This window comes from Babylonia areolata, chromosome 22 (assembly GCF_041734735.1).
Source record: "Babylonia areolata isolate BAREFJ2019XMU chromosome 22, ASM4173473v1, whole genome shotgun sequence".
Classification (NCBI taxonomy): Eukaryota; Metazoa; Mollusca; class Gastropoda; order Neogastropoda; family Buccinidae; genus Babylonia; species Babylonia areolata.
The window spans coordinates 16480414-16486590 of NC_134897.1; positions in this window are offsets into that span (position 1 = coordinate 16480414).

Sequence of the window (6177 nt, forward strand, 5' to 3'; positions counted from 1 at the left end):
GTAGAATGACGTAGGTTTCTAACGGATCTCAGGGATAGCGTCCTTGGAGAAGGTCGTGGGGAGAGCGGCGTTTGGCTGCTGCAGTTGTTTGGTTGTTGTTTTTCTTTGTTCTGTTTCCCTCTGTAGACGACCAAGTGTCCGCCAGATGGGAATATCAGCATTCGGTGTATCTTCGTTTCTATGTTAGGCATCTTTAGTTGTTGTTTTTTTCACACAACTCGCTGTGCGTACGCCAGTGCTTTTGGTTTTTTGTTGTTGTCCTCTGATCAGTTTTCCTGGACCCTGTTCTAACCAAGAGGCTCCGTCCACTGTTCCTCTTCGTGGATCTTCCACTGGTCTCCAGCTCACGTTATTTTAGGTAGGAGCTATTGAATTCCACAGCTGTTGATTTGTCTTGTTTGGTTTTTGTTCTTCTGTTTCGTCCTTTATCATTGCGTTAGTATTGTCTGTCTCTTGTTTATTATTGTACTTCAGTTATTTCTACAACATTTATGTGAAAAATGTTTTTTTAACATGTGCAGATGTTACAAGTTTCCATGCTTTAATTGCGCGCGCGCGCGCGCGCGTGTGCGCGCGCGCGCGCGTGTGTGTGTGTGTGTGTGTGTGTGTGTGCGCGCGCGCGCGCGTGTGTGTGATAATAATCAAAACTCGCTGAACTTCATTATCTGCATACACTCACATACTCGCATACATACATAATACTTACTTGTGGAGAGTGGGAAAGAAAGTGTTGGACTGGAATAATACTTACCTGTGTTTAATATTGGTTACCTGTGTTCAATACTGGTAGGAGTGGGGTTGTGATGAGGTGCCCCTGAGTAAAAACTTAGTGTGTTTACTTAATAATTGACCTGTGGCCACACCTATCAGTGTCCATTGGATACTTTGTTGAAGGAAATAAGGGGACTTCTGTTGCTCCTTCTAAATATTTTTTTTCGTTATTAATTTTCTTTTAAATACATTCATACAATTACATAATTAAGTACATGAAATGCGTTGTAAAAATCTATTTCTGTGTGGGCTTGTTGGTGTTGTAGCGTCCGTAGTGGGGCATTGTGGGGGAGGGTGCACGTCTGCCTTAGCATGCGTTTGACAGTGGTGGCAGGTGGTGGTTGTAATTATTGTTGTTGGAGTTTGTGTGTGTGTGTGTGTGTGTGTGTGTGTGTGTGTGAGCGCGCCCGCCCGCGCGCGCGTAATCGCAATATCGTTCCACGTGTACAAACGACAGTCGGGTCAGAGCAACACGGTGCTTAACCTGTCAAGGGACACAGCACTTTGGCTTCTGTATTTCATTAATAAAGGATACCCCGTCAAAAGTATAGCAATATCATCACTGTTACGTGCTGATCAAATACATAGTAGTAAGGTTATTTGTTTTCGTGATTTGTGAGGGAAAAAACCCACAAAAACCAAAACAATGACATAATGAAATTTTGCTCTGATTATAGGTTTAATTACAAAATACATTTTCTCAAAAGTCAAGCTGTACCATGCAGTGATTCAGAATTAGTATACACAAACAATATGAAAATGTCTTCACTTTATATTCATCTGTTAAAATACATACAGAAAAGGAAAAGTACGTTGCACGTAGTTTGGCAACAATTACAAGAAAATCCAATGGATCGTTTATTCTTGGAATGGTCACTTTTACCAAGACATATATGAGATAGAATCTCGATACTAAAAGGCACTTTTACCAATACAGGTAAGAAATATTTCAACATGCTAACAATCTTCAGGGAGTGCGCAAACATTTAGTTATCATTTCTTGCAATTCAGCCGCCCATGAATGTCTTATCAAAGCCGAACACATGTTGACAACATTTTAAAATTAACATTCAGTTAAAAATACCTATTGTCTGCTTCTAGCAACAAGAACATTTTTTCCTCTCAGTTCATTCAAATACTTGTCAGTAAATATTAAAACGAAATACAAAACAGTTGAGTTACTGGCACACCTTTCCCTGATCACTCTACACATACATCAATTTTGTTATAAAAAGAAAACATTACAGTTAAGTTTAAGAAAAACAACAATTAACAACAATTCAAAGGGTATGTATCTTTGAAACAAAAGACCAAACTGATACACAGAACCCCGTTGACACAGAAATTAAACCTTAAAAAAAATAAATCATCACATTGATAACTAGACTGCTAAATTCTGTAACTAATAAATCCAGGCCATACATCAGGTATCAACGAATTAGTTCACTTTATTAAGTGTGCTTTGAAAGAAAAAAATCTAGCAATCAAAGGTATATGAATAAACTCACACAATGGCAAACAGCAAACGCCCATCATGTGTTCTGAAAGTGCAGAAACCTTGCAGCAAGTATATTACAGATATCTATCGCCATCTACTGCTTACTGTATGACACAAGAGATTCAATTAAAAATTCATGTGTAACATAGATAAATACTTGAAGCATGTGGTAACAAGATTTAGGTTATGAGTATCTGATTTGGCTACACGTCATTGCAGATACAGAGATTCTACAAATAATGATTTTATTTGTCCATTTTGCAAAGAAGGCAGAATAGATGAAGTGCATTTTGTGTTTCGTTGTCCAGCTCTCCGGAGAATTAGAAAAGAAAGGTTTATACCACGAAAGTACTAACGACAACCATGCCTTTTTAAACTGTTTATTGCTGTCATCCACGCGACTTGATGATGTATGGAAACTATTTTTGCACAAGGCGTTTAAATTTAGAGAAATTGTAACCTCTTCATTAACATACTGTACTTCAATGCAGTGTTTCTGTAATTGTGTGTGCTTCCATATGTGGTTGATATAATGCAGATTTGTTTGATATGATGCATGGTGTTCATTTACCTCTTCATGAGGGGCCTAGGCCTATAAATGAATAAATCTGTTGAATCTTTTTCTCTCTCTCTCTCTCTCTTTAAGATAAGATAAGATAAGATAAAAATAACTTTATTATCTCCAACTGGAGAAATTTGGTCAGGTGCATCATCACAACATAAACAAGTAAACAACATGGGGACCATAACTGTAAAAGCCAACAACAGCCCCTACAAATATTACGAAGATACAAATGTAAAAAATATCACATACATCATTTCATACATACATCCACACACTGCAGGTAATAACTAGTATTCTTAATGTAAAAACAGAAAGAATTAAGAAACATTTTTTGAATATAATTATAAACATAGCCTACTATACTGCACATTGATTATAATAGACAGATAAGATAAGAATAAAGATGAATTGCGGAAAACCACAACCAGATAATCAGCACACACCCGCACCGCACCCCCCCCCCCCCCCCCCCCCCGCACCACCCACCCCACACACGCGGATAACTTGATTAAACAAGAGTAATAAACATATGTTCTGAAATAAAAGCATTTCACATATTCGCTTTTAAAAACATTGCAATTAATTATTACATCGTAATTATTTAACAAATATATTTAGAATATGGACGTTAGCATTAGACATATTCATTGTACATTCATCCTGCATATTGCACATTATTCTTCCTACATACCTCAGCCACTTTAAGGTAGTAACTCTGAACATATTTTACAGTACAATGTCCACCAACCTTCCAGCTCGTGTCCTGTGTCCAGTGTGTTGTCGAAAGTTTCATCTACAGCATCGCTGGCACATGTTGCTTTGCAACCAAAATCAATTATCTAAATTATGCGTCGCTTTGACAGTTTCGATTACAACTCAGTAAATTACATTTTGCATCAGTTAAGGTTGCTCCCGGTTTAAAAGAAGCGACGGGAATTTACTTTTTTTCCCCCGAAAATAGCTGAAATTTTATTTACAACGACTGGGTTAATTAAGAGTCCGAAATAATGTTGAGCTCAGTGTTAGAGAAGTATTACAGAACAAAGGAACACTGCAGACATCATTTGGCTCCCGTAAAATCATGGACTAATTATGTGTTGTTCGCTGTCTGTCTATCAAAAAATTACCTCTCTCTCTCTCTCTCTCTATATATATATATATATATATATATTATACACACACGCACATAGATAGATAGATAGATAGATGTATATGCACGCACATAAATTATACATACATATATAATTTTATTATTTATATATATATATATATATATATATATACACATATATGTATACACACACACACACACACACACACACACACACACACACAGACGAAGATCATGCATTCTTGGTGTCTTGGACTCTGCTCCTTGTAGAAAGAACTGAGGTAAACACCGAGACCATAACATACACAGATAAGAACATTAGTTGGCATGTCTGTAAAACTTGTAATCAAATTGCAGCAAATTTTCGCTGTATAACAGCTTCTTCAGGCTTCTGCCAAGACTATTGTTGTTCTTTTATAATCATACATATACATATATAGATATATAGATAGATAATACGTGTGTGTGTGTGTGTGTGTGTGTGTGTGTGTGGTAAATGGCAATTTTTTTCTGTCACTAATTTGTCTGTCGACTCCACATCTGGCTTCAACATAGAGAAAAAAAAGCATTTCTTTCCATACATTCCAAATGTATGACAATGCACTTATCTCTTGGGTCCGATCGCTCCAGTTCGCTTTTGGCCTCGAACTCTTCAAGTGCTAATGTAGTCAAGCAAGAGAGAATGAGAGAAACGACAAGTCCAGATGTTGCGTCAGTGGACAGATATTTCCGAATGGAACTGATGCATTGCAATTGACAGTAGCATGATTGACACGTCTGATAAATGTTTGCATGTACAGTGTGTTGTCAAGGAAAACGCCGAGGTTCCTGACTGAGCTAGAAAGAGGGATGGATGTTCTGCCAAGTTTGATTGTGTCAGTTGTGATGAAAGAGAGTTTTTGTTTAGTTCCTATGATCATTGCTTCGGTTTTGTCTGCGTTCAATTGTAACTTATTTAGAGTCATCCACTTTTGAATGTCCAGGAAGGAGTCAGATGTTTCTTGCAAAAGCTAGGACAATTTTTCAGGGGTATCACTCTTCTGATGTTGAGTGTCAGCAGCATAAGAATGATGACTAACATTGTAGTAGTTGATAATTTCAGTGGGAGGAGCAGTGTACAGTGTGAAAAGAACTAGGCCTAAAACAGATCCCTGTGGGATTCCCTGTTCGATTTTAACGGGTTCAGACTGGAAATTATCAACGAAGACATACTGGAATTGATCAGTGAGGTAAGATCTGAACTAGTTGAGAACAGTGCTGTTGATAAATGTAAAAAGAAGACGGAAAAGAGGTCAAGAAGAGTGAGAAGGGAAATATTTCCCGAGTCGGACGCTAGCAGTAGATTGTTTAGGATGTGAAGGAGAGTGGTATCGGTGCTGTGGTCAGCATGATAGGCAGACTAAAAAAGGTGGAAGAGATTGTTGAAACAAAAGTGGTTGTTGAGCTGCTTCAGGACAGCTTTTTCAAGGAGTTTGGATAGGAAAGGAAGGTTAGAAACTGGTCGATAATTTTTCATAATGTTTGCGTCAATGTTGGGTTTCTACAGAAAAGGCCGCATGATTGCAGTTTTGAAAGTGGATGGAAACGTTCCAGTGAGAAGAGATGAGTTGACAATATTGGTGATTGTGGGGAGAAGCTGTGAGATACACTTGAAAAAGATATAGGCTGGTAAAGGATCGAGGTCACAGGATTTTATTGTGTGAGTTCAGCTTGAGTTGAGATCAGAGTCACACCGACGGACACGTGACTGGCACTTGACACCCTTGAAGTTATCTTTATGGCGTCCAAGGTGGCGTGTTCTGCCTGACCTGTCTGGTGATTATCCAGTGTTGACTCTCTCTTTCTCACCCCCTTCCCCCCCCCTCCCCAGCCCCCCCCCCCTCTCTCTCTGTGTCTCTGTTCCCTCTTCCTGCACAATTTTCAATTCCTTCTCTCTGTGTCTCTGCTTGGTGTGCTCTTTCTCTCTTGATATACATGTGTTTACATACGCAAACCATTAATAAATACATTAAAAAAAACATGAATATAAAACAGTCAAAACAATCAAAAAGCACAAATCAACAACAGATGTTACAAAATGTAACTATGTATTTGTTTGCGCAAGTAAACAGTTATGTTTTATTGGGAAAAGGAATAATGGAATATGAACAGTGGGTGAAACCAGCAGTTTGATAACATTTCACACACACACACACACACACACACACGCGCGCGCGCGCGCGCACGCACGCA